The following is a 19,143-nucleotide window of genomic DNA, read 5'->3' as shown; positions in this document are numbered from 1 at the left end:
ATAGCTAGATCAAGCTTGGTCTTGGGCCCATGCATATTCTCAACCCCTAACATCATGGCTACACTCTGGCTACTCTGTTCGCGTACCCATCATACCAGCCCTGCAGTCGCTGATGACAGAGGCTGACCGATGGCAACTGGCGGAGTCATTTTGTCCAGTTATTTGGTGCCCCTTTCCTGGTAATGCTATCTGGTAGTCATTGACACGCACAGATCTTCACATCTTGTGCCCATGCCCATAGGTCCATCCCCATGCCTCTTTACCAGGCTTCCTTATCCCTGATCTTCCAGACTTTTTTTATCTTGACAATCAGCCAAGCCATTTGTCACTTTCCATGAATCTGTATATATTCTTCCCATCTTTCCTTTTTATACAAAGTGGATGATCAGGTGTGCTGCCATTGCACTATCAGAGCCATCCCTGAGTGGGGCTGTAATATAGCTGCTGTTTTCAGCTCACATAAGCATACCAAGCTGACCCATATGAGAATAACCTCAGTCTTCTTCTTTCTCCATCTATTGGTCATGAGGGACCTCCCCCCACAACCCACTCCAACCTCCATGCAGTTTTAGTTGAGAGAGGGGCACTCGTGCAATGGTAGTGAACGAATGGGGTCTAGACCTCATGCTTATGCAGCTTTCCTGTGCCCTCTGACCAGGCTCATACTTGACCAAAAGTGCATCCCTTATTCTTAGGTGGGTTGCTCTTGGGCTCACAAGACCTCATGACTTCATGGGTCTGATAGAAGCCAGATGATTTAATATGTTTTTGTCATTTAATCATGTGCCATGTGCAGTCTCTGCCAGGGCCCAGTAATAATCCAGGAGCTGCTTTTAGAATGGTACTTGTTTTCTGTTGAAAATGGTCTGAACCCTATGACTATAATGTGATTATCCTATTAGAATCTGACATAAACTCCACACAGCATCCTTTCCCCACACAGATACCTCTGGTTATCATGAGACCAGCTAGGTCACGTGGCCCAAGCTGCAGGGCCAAGTTCACCTCATCCTGAACCTGCCACAGAACTTTCTCACTCTGGGCCTCACTCAGAGCTGAGATCCTTCCATATCACCTGGTATATAAGATGGAGCAGTATTCCCAGTCAGGCTGGTCTAAGAGGACAGCCACATTGAGTTCCTCTCTATGATTGTGTCCTTCTCACATTGGTGAACAGCCTTCCCATGGAACATAGTCATGGTAGGTTTCCCAGCCTTTTATGGTAGAACCACTGTGGTACGTCCACTTGTCTGAGCCTTTGATCCCTCTGTCAATTGTTTTTTATGGGGGTTCTAGCATTTCTACTTCCCTTGGTGTAGGGCACTGCTTTTGCCAGGCTTCCCACATCTCCTGGGGTCCTTGCTGGGGTGTTAGATCCTGTATCATGGGAAAGTGCTCCCACATTAGTAACCTCTCCCGTATCCAACCTATCTTGTGCCATCCTTGATCTGGCAACCTCAGGATCCAGTCCCGACTATCAAGACAGATTGTGGAGTGCCGTCAGATATAGTCCTCTCTTCTCCCATACCAGGCCCAGCACTTCCTGGATTGGTCATGTTGTGACTTGACCCCAGTTTTTGGTCTGGTGGTTAGGAAGGAAGGGTGCAGATTCTGAGGGGAATGTGTTGTTTTGTAACATGGAGGCCTCTTAATCATCTTTCAGGAAGGGGGAGTGGGTCCTAGCATTTAACAAGGAGGAGTGGCCACTGCTATAGGCTCAGAGAGTTTAGGGGAGTCTGAGGTTTCAAGGTTCTCAAGTGCAGTGGCCCAGATGTCCCCATCCTGCAACTCAGGGACCCACTTCTTCCCAATCAGGGTCCTGACCTTGGGCAGCCAACCTGCTAGGATTGAGACTGTAACTCCCGCTGGATCATTGCCACTCTTCTAATTAAGTCCTGTGCCTGACCCTCAGCTTTTTCTGCCTCTGGCTGCAGGAGATGAGAGTCTTTTTATATCCTGCCAAGGGGGCTTCTGACTTTCACACTTCACCTTAAATTCATGATTAATCACACTCAGGCTTTCATTGTCTCTGTCCAAAGCATTGATAGCCCTCAGCAACAGCTATCCCATTCCATAGTCCTTATAATTACACTTCCCTGAAACTCTCAAGACGCCTGAAATATTGTACCCATCCCCAGTTATCCCACGTCAGTTCACAATGGGTGAACATTTGATCAATTGCACCTTATCACAGGCTCCACCTACCACTACAGTGAGGCCCTCCGTGCCTCACTGCAGGACAGCGACAGCACGCACTTTAGAGTTGGCTTTTGGGGACCACTCCCAGCACTAGCTGTGGTAGGGTCAGTTCCCTGGAATCAGACTCTGAAATGGAGGCTGGTGTGCAGGTGTTTACTGGGGGAGTACTCTCGGGGGCCACACCTGTGAGGGGCAAAGGAAGCCGGATTGGGCAGCGAAGTTTGGCTGCGACACACTTGTAACAGAAGCCTCAGCCAATTCTGCAGAGAGTGCTGGAGCTGGCCTCACCCCTCGGAGTTGCCCCCCAGCTGGAGTCAGCCCTTTCTACTTCTCTGCCTCACCTGTGTGTCAACCAGAGCACAGATGAGGCTCTCCCTTCTGCCCAGGCAGGGACTCAGTGGAAAGCAAGCAGCATCTTACATCTGGGAGAATGAGGGCCTGTCCTGAAGGGAGAGTCTAGGCAGCAAACAGCATCCACATTGTGGTGCCACATAACTCAGATCCAGGTTCTGGTTGTGCCTCTTCCAGCTGATACTTTGGGTAAGTCCCAAGAGCTCCCTGACCCCAGTGTCCCAACTGTAAAATGGGGTATTGCCAAGCCCCCAGGTTCCCAGGCATGGGACCTGGGGGTGGCTCAGACTGGGGAGAGCTCAAGGCTGCACGTGTGTGGAGCAGGGCCAGGTTCTGGTCACCATTCAGGTGGGGGCCCGGGGAAACCAAGGTCTGGGGCAACCCTGGTTGGAAGAAATGTGAAACGTGAGCTAATTCTGCGTTGTCGACAAAACCCCATCATGTTTGGGTCCTAGTGATGAGCTAGATGACCCAGCACTTGGACAAGGGGTCAGGGGTGAAAACAGTTTTTCCTCTGGAGGAGCAAGCAGAGGGTGTTTTTACTTAGCCTGTCCCATGGGTTAATAACTTAGTGGCCATGGAGGCAGGCTGGGGTTCGAGGGCTGGACTCCAGGATGACTGGTGTCATGGTGTCATTTATTCAACAAAGTGACCAGAGTGGGGGCCATCGGGCATCTGGCTCCTAGTGGAGGGGGCTAGTGATGATGGCTGTCCATGGTGGGGAGCATTGAGGGCCATCAGGAGGTGGATAAGAACCCCTTGTGGAGGCCATGGGCTGGTCACTTTTGTTGAGGCCTCGGTAGGCCACGTGGTTCTGGACATGCCACAAAGGACCCCTCATGGTAAGGGCTCCATGCAAGTGGGGAGGTAGCTCAGAGGCAGGTGCCATGTCCAGGACTGGCACAGGGTCAGACTCTGGTTTATACATCAAGAACACCTATGATGTCAATGCTGGTGACTGGTGTGGTGGGGCCTGACCGTGGGGGTAGGTGCCCTGTGGGTGTGGCTGTGGGCAGGAAGGAGAGGGAGACAGCAAGCTGGGAGGAAGGGGAGGCTCTAAGATGGGCATGCGCGTGGCGGGCATGCCTTTTAAAACTATCATCAGCCTTAGTGTTCCAACAGCCTCTTTCACTTTGTAAAAGCCTTTTCTTTTGAAAAATAAAAGAAGATTGGAGGCAAGTACAATATTTGGCTGTGGCGGCTGCTAATTTGGCACTGAATGTCACCTCCGCCTTTCTCTTCCCTGATGCCAAGTGCTCCTTCCCTGGCTCTGGGTGGGCGGGCGGGGTGATGGGGGTGCAGGGCGGGCTTTCCGAGCCTCTTAAGATGCGAGATTCATTTCCTTAAACACACATTGTCTCACTGCAATTTCACGTCCGAGCAGTTCTGGCGAGGAATTAGCAGCCCCTGGGAGAGAGCGGGCGGGTTCTGTTTACACGGGGCGGGGGCGGGGTGGGGGCTGGGGGTGGCAGTACAGGCAGGGGGCTTGGGGCTGTTTGGACAGGGAACCCACAGAAGACCTGGGTCAGGGACTGCCTTTGCCTGGCCAGACAGCTTTCTAAGCGAGTCAGGCCAACCTTTGTCAAAAGAATGTGTAAATCCTGCCCCATTTTAGATGTTCTGAGTACATGGAGGAGGGGGACCATGTAATGATTTGGGGAGCAAATCAAGGATATTGGGCTCTCAGGTCAGAAAGGACAATTAAGACCATTTTGGGGGCACCTGGGTAGCCCAGTTGGTTAAGCGTCTGACTTCAGCTCAGGTCATGATCTCGTGGTCTGTGAGTTGGAGCTCTGTGACAGCTCAGACCTGGAGCCTGCTTCTGATTCTGTGTCTCCCTCTCTCTCTGCCCCTCCCCCACTCATGCTCTGTCTCTCACTCTCAAAAATCAATAAATGTTAAAAAAATAAGTAAACTTTAAAAAATTTAAAAAAAAAGACCATTTTGATCCAACCCCCGGCTAGAGAGGACTGGCTGAGGCTGACCCCCTTTCTGATGGGGGCTCACTAACTCTGGAGGCCACCCTTTGCTTTTGACTCAGCCTCCCTGGACCTCTCCCCACACAGCTCCTCACCTCTGCCTGTGTGTCTCCTCCACAGCCCTTGTCAGCCTAGGAGGCTGCCCTCCTATAGCTATGTGGGAGACGCAGCTCCACTCCGCAGGTGGCTCAGGTCTCTCCCCATCCCCATCAGTCGTCAGGGCACAGGCTCCCACACTGCAGGCCTGCCCGTGGACCAGCCGCCTCTCTCTTCAAGGCACTCAGGCAGTATGTGTGGTGACGGTGATCTTGAAGAGGAGGCTGAAAAAGGGCAGGACTTTAACCCCTTCCTCGGTAGTGCCCTTCACACAGCGTGACAGCAGTCCAGAAAATTCGGGCCTCCCTGGCTTGGGCACATTTGGAGACATCCTCCAAGGCTGCAGTTACCCTGTTGTACCCTCTCTACCTTCCCCCTGCCCAGCCCCCTCCCCCCGGCCCCCAACCCTCACCACTGAAGGGTCTTGGTTCTGCCCTGGGCACCCCATAGATGCCAAGTCAGGGCTGAGCCAGAGGAGTACCGTGGGGGAGGTGGCCCATCCTCCAGCTCTCCTGGGCAGCTGCTCATTCATCACCTCTTAGAGGGGAGACCTGCTAATTTGTCAGCCCATTAGCTGGGCACGAGCAGCATATGGACCCAGTTCCTGCTACCCTCTTCCTGCCTGCCTGGGATAGCAACATCTGGGCTCACTGCGTGGCCGAGATCCGGGCTTGGATCCCGGGGGGCACCATCTTGCCCCAAGGCTGAGCCCCTCAGTGAGGCAGCCAAGGGTTAGCACCCGGCTTCTGCAACAAATCCACGCTTGGAATTAGCAACAAAACCTCACTAAGCCCTGGGCTGAGGAGAGCCCTGTTTTTAGGAAACTGGATTTTATTTTTAGTGTTTAGAGAAAGGTAATTTTTTTCTCACCCACTATCAGCAAGGAGATCAATTGTTTTCATGGTGTTTCTAGATCCTCTTGTCTGGGAGTAGGGGTGGGCAGAAAGGCTCGCCCAGTCCCAGTCCCATGGCCCCATTGTGGCTCCCACACACACAGGAGGGAATTTGTGCCCTGGGGGCTCTCTCAGTGCAGCCTGGCATGTCAGGCAGGGGGGGGCTTCTGTATCTGTGGGGTCAGTGGCTGGAAGGAGGCACCAGCCCAGTGTGAATATGTAACCAGGGCTGGGCTCTACTCCCTTTGAGATGACAGGCAGAGAGACAAAGGACTGGGGGGCTCAAGGACTCCCTGGGTCTGTCGTAAGCACAGTATGCACACAGATGCTTCCTGAGGCCTACTGTGTGCGGTACTTGGGCAGAGGGATGGGGGATTTGGGGCTGCACTCAGGAAAGGGTACACCCCTTTCATTCGCAGTGAGACTTCCCCCCACATGCATATGTGAGCCTGGAAGAATGCACACCAGGATATGTGCTCCTAGACACACACTGTAACACATGCTTGGGCATGCATTGCACACTCACGGGAACACCATCCTCCTTTTGTGTACACACACTCTGCTGTGCACTACACACGATGCCTTCTAACATACACGTACAGACACACACTCAGGCACATACGCTGGCTCCCAGCTCTTGCGTTGCCTGCATTTATGGCAGGAGATAAATTTGCAGTTTAGCAACCTTAACCTGCTAGCACTGTAAACTCAGAGAGCCTGATACCCAGGCTTCATGGTATGTTGGCAGCCCAGCAAAGCATGGTGCTATATAGGAGGGGTTTCCCAGCCAGCTTAGCCTGCCAGCCCTCCGGGCCAGAGCACGTCTGGTTCCCAGCTGCAAGAGGGGCCTGTGCAGACTACCTGTGCCCAGGTAGAGTTGAGAAGCAGGGCACTACCTCAGGGCCTTGGTCTGGGGCATCTCCAGTGCTTCCCAGGGTACTCTCCCAGGATGGAGAAAGAGACCACAACTTAGAGGGGTCCAAGCCCTGGGGTTAGAGTGGAGGCTAGACTGTGTTCATGGCAGGGGCAGTCTGGAGGCCATGCTGAGGTCGTGGCTGTCTGGCACCTTAGCCTGGTTCTGGAGGCTGGAGGAAGGGGCTTCCTGCTTGGACCCCTGTGGAGCACTAAGAAGAACAGACCTGAACATGTCCCGGTAGGGGTATGGCAGGGCAGGGACTGTAGTCAGATTCTGGAAAGGCTCAGAGTTCCCCAGGGCTCCATGGTGGCCAGAGAAGGGGAGAGGCCTGGGGCATGGACTGCCCATCCCAGTGTACAGGCAAGGCAGTGTACAAGGCAAACCAGAGGGGCTAGGCTACACTCAGAGATACTCAAGGAACAGTGACTAAACAGGGCAGACCCATGCCTCTTACCCTGATCCCATCCTGCAAGCCCCAGGAAAGGACCCATGGAGTCCTTCCCCAGGATCCTTCCCCAGCACCCCCAGTGACCTGGGCTTATAGACTTTGCTAAGGGGACCTGTCAGTGCCCCCCCACCCAAAGGGTCTCCCAGCAAGCCCAGTGGCATGGGTGGGAGTGGGGTAGAGGGGAACACGGCTTCCCTGGTCTCCTCTCCCTGCTAAGGAGGAAATAGGGCCGCCTTACATAATTGGGGCAATTTGTTCCACTCTTGTCCTGCTGGCATCATTGCCCTCGTCGCCTCCTTGCTCAGGGAGCCCTTGACAGAGCTAGAAGCTCAGGCGTCCCTCCCTCCTCCTGGAGGTCGCCGAGCAGAGGATGCAGGAGCCCAGAGAATCGTCGCTGCTAAGACCTGGCAGGCACCTAGGCGTGGCGCGGAGGGGCCAGAGACCCAGGCCTCCCATCCCCAGTCCTCCAGGTGACCCCACAGTTCTCAAAGAGTTTATGCTAGCAGACCGCCCCCCATGGCTGCAGTGAGGGGATGAAGCTGCCTCTGCCCTAGCACTAGACACTTCCACCCAGCAGCTTCCTTCACAGCCTCATGGCTAGCTGCTCATTCTTCTCTACCTTTGTTTGCCATTCACCTGCCAAGTGGACACTCTCTCTTGCCTATCTATTCCCACTCCTCTCCTGGAAAGTCTTCCCTGACTTCCCTAGCACGGAAGAAGGTGCCAGCAGCTCGAACCTGGGTCCTCCTGGCCCTGCCCTGCTGCTCACCCCTCCCTCTTGGGCCTCAGTTTGCCTATCTACATCCTGAGGTCCTAGACTTCCATACCGGCAAGGCCAGAATGGTTTCCCGCAGGTAGAAGCACCTCTTTGGGAGCATGCCCACCACTGGGCCCAGTGCAGATCTTTGCTTGTCCTCCCCACAATCCCACTGGGCAGACAGGCTGGGCGAATGACAGGCCTCAGGGCCTGATGGTTTCTTTGGGTTCTGGTGGGGCCACTGAGGATTCAGTTGGCACCATGCATCGATCTGAGTGAATGATCCTGGGCAGATGAATTAGGGCTTGTTTTGCTGAAGGGGCTGCATTTCCTGTGAGGGTTCGCCTAGGTGCCCTTGAGATGAGTTCTCCAGGAACATTTAAAACAGAGTAAGGTTTGCAAACACCTTAGACTTAGCTGACCCCCACTGACTTTCATAGCCCCGAGGCAAGAGGCCCCATGGGCCTAGCTGAGGGGGAATTAAAAGTGGCTTCCCAGAGAGAGGAGCTGGGGAGCAGGGTTAGGGCTGTGGAGGATCACAGGTTCCCATGGAATGGAGACCACCTGCTGGGAGGTGGAGGGGGCAGTCTGGAACACAGTCTGTGCTCCAGTGTGTGGTTAGTCTGTGTAGTCACTGAATCCCAGCTCTAATTACTCTGTGCCTCAGTGGCCTTGCCTGTGAAATGGGGACAATGACTAGGCCTTGTGAGAGTTTGATATAGTGGACGGCCAGCATGGACACTCTCATGGGCCCCACTGGTGTTGGCACATTTCCCGTGGCAATCTCTACCCCGCTGAGGAGGTGGCCCACCTAGACTGCGAGCATAGACACAGCATCTGCCTCCCCTGAGCAGAGTATGCTTAACTTTGAAGTTACTCCCTCACGGTGCAGTGTGTGCGGGCACAGTAAAGACAAATTTTGGCCCCAGTGGCCACTGGGGTTCTTATGGAGGGAGAACCCGGAACTCGGGGCATCAAAGATGGTCCCTCCCTCCCCACAGTGTGGTGAGGGGAAACTGAGGTACAGAGAGAGACCAGAGCCTGCTCAGGAGCACCCAGCTGGGAGTGGGTGTTTCCCCTAGCTCTGGGAAATCCTTGTGTGGTGGCCACTCTGAATTTTTCCTGTCCACGTGTGGGAACTTTCCTATGAGGGCTCAGGAAAGCCTGAGAATGATGGGAGAGAATGGGTCCCCTGTGGCGTGTGTCCCCAGCATGTGCTTGTCCTTGTTGCACACACGTCCCTGAAGTGTTCCTGTCCTGAGTGTGGCTTCAGCATGTACAAGGCTTCCGTGTCTAAGTACTGTGTGTTTGTTTATGTATGCTTCCAATGAATTCTACAGAAGATTTAAGGGCACTTACAGGGATACATAAAATTCGAGAAGAGCCTATAAATTGGAAGTAGGAGAAAAATAAAAGAAAAATGAGGGAAAGGACAAAGATGGGGTTGGGAGGTGCTGGCGCAGGATGTGGACAAGATAGCCGGCATGGCTGTGCTCCCTGGTACACTCGCTTGCATACTCACCATGGGCAGGAACCAGCTTGGCTCTGTACCCACTGATTCATCAGTGCCTGACACTTGAGCACTGTGACCCTCCTGGAGACCTGATCTAGAAGCCACTGTCAGTCAGGTGTGCCCTTGCCCTCACCAGGCCCAGCACCCTTGCTGTTAGGAGACTGTCCATTGCTGTGTCCAGCAGGAGGATTTAGGGCCATGACCCTTCAGGTAGCCCCAACCATCCTGGGGCCAGAGAAGTTTCACTGCTTAAAACATTTCAAATGGCTACAGACCACCTTTTGACATATGGATGGAAACCCATGGAGCGTCACCCAGGTGACATTCGTGACAGTTGTTGGGTCTGTCCAGGCTGTGGTGCTTTCTCTGTGAGCCTAACTATGAGGCCTGGCAACGTCCGAAGCAGCTTTCTAGCACTGGGCATGAATGTAGTGAGGTCAGCGTGTGCGAGCTGGTCTGCAAGATCTGGTGGATGTGCCTGGACCTACAGTGTGTGCCCAGGGATGGGGCAGGACCCTTCAGTGACCTTGCCCCTTTGATACTATGGGAGGCCACAGCCACCTCCCGGTCTCACCTCTGTCTCTGTCTTTCTCCCCCATACCTGATGCGTGAAGATCTCATGTTTTCATAAGAGCAGTCAGCCTGAGGGCCTCTCTCTGTGATTGGTGCTGTCATTATTTGGCAACAGCTTCAGCAGCGAGTTTCAGCAGCAAAGGGCAGACTTCCAGCCTGCAAGGCCTGGATAGGCTAGCCCTGCAGGACAGCATGGGGCAGGGAAAACTCTCAGGGCCTCGGGAGCAGCCCTGGAAGGAGGCCCCACAAGAAGCCGGCAGCACCTTGCATTTGACCTTTCATTGTTGAGGAACACCCCACAAAGCAGCTCAAGGCTGTGTGGATGCTGAGGGTGAAGGCTTGTGCAAAGGCACACCACTCGTGAAGAGCAGAGCCAGGATTTAGGCCATGGCTTTTTAGCCATTCTTGGCTGTAAGTGGAGGGGACTCGGGGCCAGGAAGGGCTCCCCTTTGGACAGATTCTACCCTTCTGCCACTTCAGTTGCCTCGTCTTTGAGATAAGAAGCCATCCAGCTGCTGAGCACCTCCTCATGCCCTTGTCACAGGTCAGGGAGGGGGACGGATAAAGGAAAATCAGGTGAACCCACATTCTTCCAGGAAGCTTGGGAGGGCAAGGTCGGTTTCTGGCCATTCTGGGGTTCCCTGAGAGACCTTTCCCAGCCCCTGAAGAGGGTTGCCCTCCCTGCTAGGAGGGGTGGAATGGAGGTGATGTGGGCAAAGGAAGCAGTCTTTGTCCTTCGCTCCCTGACCCTCAGAACTGTGCCTCAGGCTCACCTTCAAACCCATCTCATGAGGGTGTATATGGGGGTAAGTTCCCGCCACTCTGGGCTGAAGGACAGTCATTTAGATAAGACCTCCATAGCAGCTAGAGCTGTAAAAATGATTAGGAGCCCTCCCGGGACCACCAAGGGTCCACTGGAGCCTCTACCCACACTGACTCCTGTAACCCTTCACCCTGCCCTGCCAGGACTCTTGCCCAGAGAGGCAGGAGGGGGGCCCCATAGGAACCAAGATGGGCTCAGAGGGGGAAGGGATTTAAGAGGCCAGATGGCAGGCCAGTGACCAGGCCCTGGGGTCTTTCTCCTCAGGCTGTTGTGTGGGAGAGAGGGGCCATGTGCCCTGCTCTTGAGGGCAGGGTCCACTTCCAAGGCCATGCTGGACCAGGGCTCCTCAAGGTGGTGAGCCAGGTAAAGGGCAGGCCAGACTTGCCAGGGGATGGGGGACTGTGGCCCTGAGACCTGGAACTGATGGCTGGAACTTGAGAAGCCTAGTGTCATGGGCCCCTCCACTTACTGCCTAGTTGCCAACCCATTTGTCCAGCTGCCAGAGCCTTGGTTTCTTTAGCTGTAAAATGGGGACAACAACCATACCTGCCTGTGGGGATTGTTCTGACTCAGTGGGTTAAGTGCAGAGCCCTGTCTCACCTCCTGGAGGGGAGGGCCTATCCTCACTGTTGTTCCTCCAAAGCTCAGAGGCCGAGGAGTCCTAGGGGAAGGCAGGCAGGGCCCACTGGGTAGGGAGGCAGCAGGAAAGAGCTGAGCCAGGGTGGGTGGCAAAGGGGCCCAGACGCTGGCACAGATAACCTGTTTCCCATAAACACAGGCGCCTACACCAGCCACACGAGTTGGGAAGCGCGGGTGTGTTTACTCACACTCCCCCGTGCCGGCTGGTGTGCTGGGCACAGCTTCCCTCCCAGCTGCCTCAACAGCCGGTGGCTCCCTGCTCAGGGCGGGGAGCCAGCAGGGGCCCCAGATCTGCCTACAGTTCCATTCCCCTTGGGCTCAAGTCCCCCATTCCTGATGCTATCCTGGACCAAATCAGGAGGACAGGGGCCCTGAGAGTCTCCTCTGGTGTCCATGTGGTTGGGCTGTGATACACTCCCCGGCTGTTTAAGAGCACCTGAGTAGACAAAGGCCTGGAGGAAGAGTAGACAAAGGCTGGAACTGTCTGGGACCCATGCCTTGAGTTTAGACCCACGCCCCCTCCATCCCCACAATCCAGCTGACTTCTCAGTGAGTGCTTCCCAGTGGGGTGTGGATGGCACCCAGAACTAGTGGGTGCACATTGCAAGTGGGTGCCGTTGCAGGGGCCCTGGTGTCCCATGGACCCTAGGATGCTGGGACTCCATGTTTCTGGTTCTCTGCTCTGTGAGCACCTTATCTGAGCTCAGCTGGTCTGTGCATCATCTCCATGGAGTGAGGGCAGATTCTTGGCTGGGCAGGAGTCTCCATGGCACTGTATTGCCCTTTTGAGACACACAGGTGCCCAGTGCTGACATGGCAGTCAGGGACATTGGAGTGTGTCCTGCTAGCCCCCATGGGCTTGGCCATTTGACATTGTCACCTCTGTGGTAGTGACACACCGCCCTCCATTCAGATTCCTTTCTCACCTCCCACCTGTCCACAGACTGTTTGACCACCAAGGAAGCCAGAACCTAGGGAGAAAGGTCAGACTGCAAACTTCACGTAGGCACACAGCCATGGGGATGCTGCTGTCTGACGATAACAGCCTAGAGTCCAGCCCGCTGTGCAGGGTGACCATGAGTGAATTCCTGCTCAGTACCCCTGATGGCTGGACTTGCATGCTTCCTGTGACAGGGAGCTCCCTATCTATCCAGGCAATGTTCCCAGGGTTTGGGAGCCTTGAGTGTGAGAAAGTTCCTCCAGTTTTCCCTGAGCTGGAATATGACCCTCTCCTCACAGGTGCCATTAGGGACCTCAGAGTTGTGCCCTCAGGAACTTTGGAGAAAGGACTTCTGCTTGGAGCCGGGTGGAGCCATGCCCGCCCCCCTACCCGGGACTGCTCTCACCTGAAATACATAGGCCTTAACACTAGAGGCCTTGTTCCAAGTCAAGTCTGGAATAATGGTTGGATAATCAGGATTACCACGGTTTTAAAGTCAGCTTAGAAATTCACATCTGTTTCAGAGGAGCAAAGATGGGCCACACCCAGGAATGGTCACGCAAACAGCTTGTGTTTGTGGCTGGCCATGTCTTGCCCTGGGGTGTGTGCGGGGCAGGCCTCGCAGAGGTGGGGGTCTACATGGAGACAAGTGCAGGGAGGGCTGCACAGACTGGCCCTAGCTCAGTTGGGAGGATTTGGTTTATTGTTTTGTGTTGGGTTTTGTGTCTTTTGAAAAACAAGAGATTGAGCCTTTTTATGACATGGATTTTACAGCGTAACGAGGCAGCGTAATTTCCCATTCTCAGCAGCAAGTGCACTTTTTACACTAATTGCATAATTAGACATAATGTACTAATTGCGGTAATGGATGACAGTCAACGAAACTTTAACTTTAAAAACAGGGAGGCGTTGCTGGGGGTGGTGGCGGGGGCTTTGTGCCCCTATGAGTTTTTCCAAGGGAAATCTGCTGGTGAGAGCTCCTACTGGCTGCCTCTTGGGGGCCCAGGGTCCACTGAGCCACCAAGGCCTTCTCACCTTGTGATCTAGGCCCCAGCTCCCTGTCCTGAGCTGCCTGGCTTATGTAACCTCCCTGTCTGCTCACAGTCTGTCCCCCAGCCTCCCTTCTGCCCTCCACAAGCCCCTGTGCTCCTGCTACTGAACAGTCCACTGATGTTCCCTCCTCCCAGCCTCTGCACCTGCCATTACTCCTGCCCGGTTCACTATTCCCCGGCCACCCCTGAGTCTGGCAGACTCCACCCAGCCTTTCAGACTCTCCCCTGTAAAGCCATCCCAATCTTTTCCTTGACAGCAACCCCCCCCCCCCAGCTGGCTGTACTCAAGCAGGTGAGCCCCATTCCCAGTGTCTCTTGCATACCTCTTCCTGCTGCCACCCCTCTGTCCTTGACAGTCCAGAGGGACACCTGTCCCCTCTGGATGGTGAGTCCTAGGAAGGCAAGGACAAGATCTGGTCCATCTCTGCTGCCCCAAGCTCAAGAGGGCCCTAGAACCGGTGGCGTGAATATGGCGTGCCCCAGTGGAAATGTAAGGACATGGGGGTGGGGTGGGGAGTAAATGGAGCAAATAATGGGCCACCAGGAGGGCCACATCCTGACCTCCTCCTCAAAGCCAGGCCAGGAGCCCTCCTCTCTGCTCCCACACTGCCTTCATGTTCTCCATTGCAGCCCCCATAGGACCACATTGTAATGGCCTGGGTGGTGTCCATGACTTCCTCTAAACAGACGGTTCATTCCAGGAAATCCCTATTCAGTATGAAGGTTGGTAATGTGGCAACCAGCATGATCATGTACAAACCCTGCTTGTGACATGACACCATATATGGCTAACTATGGAACCAACCCACCACAGGATGGTGGCAGTGTGGCATGGCCACACGAGAACTACTGTGGCAGCCGGTGAATGTCAGCAGCTGATGAACATGTGACCAAGTGGCACATAGTCCCCTGCCTGTGCACCAGCTGTGTGCTCTGAGGGTCCCTTGCCCTTGCTTTTACTGTAAGTCCCGCACTAGGTAGGCCAGGGAGGGGCTACACCCTGACTGCAGAGAGCTGTCAGCCACACACATAGTCCAGGGCCTGGACTGTCTCCAGAGCAGCTGGGTTAGGGTTTTTATGCACCCACTATGGGGCAGCCCCCCTTGTCCCATCAGGACCTGAGCTGTGGCTCTCAGGGTTTGGGTAAAGGGAGAGCCCAGGAGCTGCCACCTGTCCTGGATCTGTCCTCGATCTCTCCTAAGTCCTGAGTGCTCTCAGTGGGAGGGGACCACAGGTACCTGGCTACTCCATTGATCCTATGGCCTTCAAGGGTGATTAGCAGCCGTGTCAATACCCTCAATTTTCCCTGCAAAGGCAGGAGATGGGCAACAGTCTGGCAGGAGTGAGGTTGGAGGCCTGAGATCCAGCTTTGCCCTGACTGGCCGGGGTCCCTGAGCTAATCACTACCAGTTTCCCCCACCTCTTGGCCCAGCTCAGGGTCCCTAAGCCACCAGGAGCTCCCTGTCCTCCGACCCAAGGCTCTCCTGATCCTGGCACAAGTGTGACCCATTCCAATCCCTGTGACCCTGTGGCCTTTCCAGTGCTTGCCCCTGTGGGCTGGCCTCGGGGGGCCCAGCCCACCATCTGTGGTCCCCTTGCTGTTCTCCATGCAGGGGCCTGTTGGCATGAGGGCTAGGTGGTTAGGACCCTCACCAGCTGCTCCTTTCAAGACCGGGGACTGGATACTGAGATATGACTGGATGGGGTTAGAGAATAGGAAATCCCCTGGGAGGTCGTATTGTGGGGCTCTACTCCCTGTGCCCTGCCCATGCCCTGCCCAGTAACCTGAGTGGTGGGAGGGGGCCAGGATGCTGGAGCACCCGGGTAGCTGAACACCCAACTGAGCCTGGGCCTGTGAGGAGACAGCCAGCAGCAGGGCCCAGCCTGTGTCAAATCTTTCTCGTTCCATTTTCTTTCTGATTTAATTTTCCAGAGATTAGGGCCCGTTCACCTTCGCTGCAGAGAGGAGCCTCACACGCACCTGGTTTTACTCCCAGTGTTGGGTGGTTATATAGTCCATCAGGCTGGTTCTGCCAGTCCGCCCCTCCTTCTCTCCAGAATGGAGGCCTTCAGTGTGACCCTGGTTCCCTCACCTTGTGCCTCACCTTCAAGTACGGGAATAAGTGCAGGGAACTGAAGTGCACAGATTGTGACCTGAAGCAAGGGTTTTGGGTCAGACAGATCTGGTTTGAATCTGATCTCTACTGTATAACTTAAGCTCTCTGACCCTCAGTGCCCTGTCTGCTACATGGACATGATCAGAAGCGTACCTCCTCAGGTTGTCCAAGATCGGTGAGGCCAGGTGTGAAAACACCTGCCCCAGGGTGGCCAGAGCCAGCACTCAGTGAACAGCATCGTTCCCGGGGCCTCCATTGTCCCTCTTTCCCCTTTGCCCTCCTCTCCTTCCCCTCCTCGCCTTCCTTTTACTCTCCTTTCTCCCCACCTTCCTACTGTCTCTGGGCAGGTTAGGTGCTGGCTCAGGGCCAGGCCCCACTGCCGCCGGTTCTGGGACTTTGCAAAGAGCCTCTCCAGTATGACTGGGGGCGTCCAGGTCTCCAGTCCTGGGGTCTCTTGTCTCCTGTGATGGCTGTCTCTGTTTCCAGGTACCTCAGAACTTGACCCCACTCTGAGTCAGGACTGTTGGGAGCTGTGGGGACGAGGGTGGCTCTGTCTGCCCCTGTGTGCATCCAGGCTTCCTGCCCAAGGTCGTCGTATCTACAGGTGTCCTCTAGGCTCCTCTTTATGTGGAGGCCCCCCGGGGAAGCAGGGGGGCTGGGCAGAGGTTCTGGGGCCCCTGACCTTGGCCTCCACAAACCCTTAAAATCCTAGGCCAAAAGGCTGGCCAGATATACCACTTAACTAAAGAATCACTAGAGCTGAGAGAGGGTTGGGGTTGAGGCCAGTACTGGGACACACAGGGAGGGAGGTGAAGAGATGAGGGGAGAGATAGAGGGACAGGTCTCCATAACTGAGTGGGGAAGGTGCCCTCAGGGGAGGAAGCCATAGGTATCTGAGGGGAGCCAGGGACTCCTGTGAACAAAGGGCTGCAAGCTGCCTCTGAATTGTCATCCCTTGGGGTCTTAGCTACCCCTGCTCCCAGCCCTGTTCCCCCCACCCCACCTCCATATGCTCACCTGGCTCCAGCCAGCCTGTCTGCCAGTCTGCTGCCCTGACCCACTACCGTTCATCATCTCTGTGGGATAGAGCCCCTGCCTCTTCCTCCCCCATCATGGCTGGTGCCGAGCTGCAACAACCTGTAGACCTGTGAGCCCCCAAATCTTTCCTCAGTCCAGCCGCCTGTGCAGAAGTCAGGGCCTTGGAGGCTGTGCTGCTGTGGGAGCTGTTGGGTTTTTCCAATTAGCTTGCTGGGCCAAGGACACTAGCGGGCGTGCGGTCCTGCTGTGGTTGTTGAGGCCCTGCACCCGGTGCACCCTGGCCTGTCTGTTGCTTCTAAGCTGACCCCAGGGACCAGGGCTAGAGGCTGGGGCTCAAGGGGAGCCAGCCCTGGCATACTTTCTGCCCTAGGGTCTCCCAGGCTTCCTGCTAGGCCTGTAGGTAGAAAGCACCTCCTCAGACAGCATCAATGGAGAGATGCCCTATCTCCCAGGGTGGGACCATCTGCTGAACGGTGTCACTCAGATCTCCCTGGGACACAGGGCTCAGCTCAAGTCCCACCCCCAGGAGCCAGGGGCACCTGGAACAGGTTCAGGGGAATGTTTAGAGGGATGAAGCACTCGGGATAGAAGGAACAAGGGCTACTATGTCTCAGGGGCTCTTTTGGGATTGGGGCACAGGCTTGGCTGGTAGTTTGACCAGGCCCTGAAGCTCTAGGATTCAGCCCTCATCTCTCCAGAAACTCCTTCTAGCCCATTTTACCACCCTTGCTCTAGAGAGGATTTAGAAAGGCAGGGAAGGTAGACGGGAAACAGGGACAGCATGAGCAAAGGTGTGGTAGTGGGCATCAGCATAGGCTGGGGACCCAGAAGCCTGCAGGAACACACCAGGTCAATGGGCTGGAGAGGCCACCAATGCTGACACCGGGGACCAGCAGAAAGATGTCATAGAGGGTCCTTGGGACAGGAAGAAAGTGTGGCAGATGAAGCACCAGGTTCCAAGGGGTAGCACAGCTGCAAGCAGGAATATGAGTCAGACTGAGGTCTAGCTGGTCACAGAGCTCTGCTCTTGAGCAGGGAATTGGGCATATGCATTTGCCAAGGGTCCATTACACACAGGCCCAGTGCCTGGGGAGAGCTGGAAGGGAGCTGGCTTTGGCTGTGCTGTATCAGTGGCATCTCTGTGTCTAGGCTCCCCTGTTGTCACCTCTCGGGCCCAGGCTGAGGTGTTGGAGACAAGAACAGTATGGCTGGAGAGGGGCTTCCCAGGAAGGCCTGGGAAGAGGGTGGGGCTGGGGGCGAGCCAACCCCAGGAGACCACGGCTGTCTGCCCAGGAATGGGAGCCAATGGCTTCAGATCCTTAGTGTACAGATATAGCAGAGAGAGTGGAGGCAGGGAGGGACTGTGATTCCTTCTGCAGAATTCCGGTGATCCTCAACAATAGCAGCAGCGACAATAGTGTAGGTTCTTTGCAGTCCTCCATCAGCCTGCAGAGAGGGGACTGCTGTTCTCTCGCTTAATAAATCGGACACCAAGGTTCAGACGTGAGGTGACTCTTAGCAGGGTTCCTGCTTTCAAGCCCTTATGCCACCTTTCAGGGCCCTGGGGTGTGACCCTGCCACCTGGAGACCCACTCCCTCTATGGCTCCTGAGCCCTGTCTTAGTCACCATGCGACGCTGCAAGGGCTACCCTGGATCCTGTGGGGAGGAACTCCGGGGCTCCCAGAGGAGAGTTGTCAGGAGGCTGCTTGGTCCAGCCTCTGATCCAGGACTGCCGCGGCTATGGACAGCCCTGGTTTGGGACACCTGGGAATGACCTTGACAGGAGAGTCAGGTGTCCGAACTTCATCCCCTACCCAGAGAAGCCAGGCAGCTGCGCCCCCTGCTGGCACAAGTGGGCCAGGGTGCACTAGGCCGAGGCTTTAGAAAGTATAGCTGGCCTCAACAAGCCCAGGGTGTCCCGGCTCCAGGCCAGCAGCTCATGCTTGGGAAAGGATGTATTTTTAAAGCCCTGAAACCTGGGAAGGAGAGGTCCAGGAGGACCTGGCTTTGCCACTCAGAGTCGTGTGGACTTGACCTGCCCTTTCTTGTTTCTGAGCCTCAATTCCCCCCAACAGTGGGCACTGCACTCCAGGCTCTCCACATTTCCCAGTGACCCCAGACTCAGACCCCTCCTTGATCTCTGTCTCCACCATCTTCTGTCTGGGGGCCTCTGCCCTGAGGCCCAGCCCAGGGAGCCCAGGGAACAGCCTGGCCTGATGCCCACTTGGGGCCTCCATCCTCCCTGGCCCTGCGTCCAGGCCTCATGCCTCGCCCTCTAATCGGCACTGCTCTGTGGGAAGGAGCGAATTCGCCACAAATTATTTTGTTCTAAGAGAAGGACAAAAAGAAAAGAGAAGCCGGGAGGGATGGGGGGCGGCAGGAGGAGGAGACTGCCTGAGCCGGCTTTGTGTGGCACTTTAACCCTTGGACTGCTGGGTGCTGAGTGGGCGGCAGGGCAGGGGCTCTGGCGCCTGATCCCCCACCTCCTCCCCCATCAACTGCTGGAGGCCTTATCTCCCCCTTGTCTGGCTGTCACTCTCCGACCTTATCTTGCCTGCCTGTCTGTCTCTCATCAGCTGCCTCTCCCACCTCCTTATCTCCTCCTCATCACCTCTTCTCTCTCTGCATTCCTCTGGTTCTGCACTGCCCAATGGCGTGGCCCAATGGCAGCAGTTCAGTAGTGGCATATGACCTCTGTGAAGGAGTCAGCTTTGGGAGCAGACCTCTTGGGGTCATTTGGATGGACACACGTGAGTGTACAATGCACACACACGTACGCACATGCACACATCCATGCATGTGCAGACA

General features: G+C 55.4%; 1 protein-coding gene across 3 annotated transcripts in view; it reads left to right on the top strand.

The window, feature by feature from the left end:
* CACNA2D2 (calcium voltage-gated channel auxiliary subunit alpha2delta 2) overlaps positions 1–19,143 on the top strand; it is a 115,605-nt gene that overhangs the window by 25,499 nt on the left and 70,963 nt on the right. The window lies entirely within an intron of this gene.

Source organism: Prionailurus viverrinus, chromosome A2 (genome assembly GCF_022837055.1).
Source record: "Prionailurus viverrinus isolate Anna chromosome A2, UM_Priviv_1.0, whole genome shotgun sequence".
NCBI classification, from domain to species: domain Eukaryota; kingdom Metazoa; phylum Chordata; class Mammalia; order Carnivora; family Felidae; genus Prionailurus; species Prionailurus viverrinus.
Note: the sequence above shows the minus strand (reverse complement) of the source record. Positions and strands in the feature narration are given on the sequence as shown.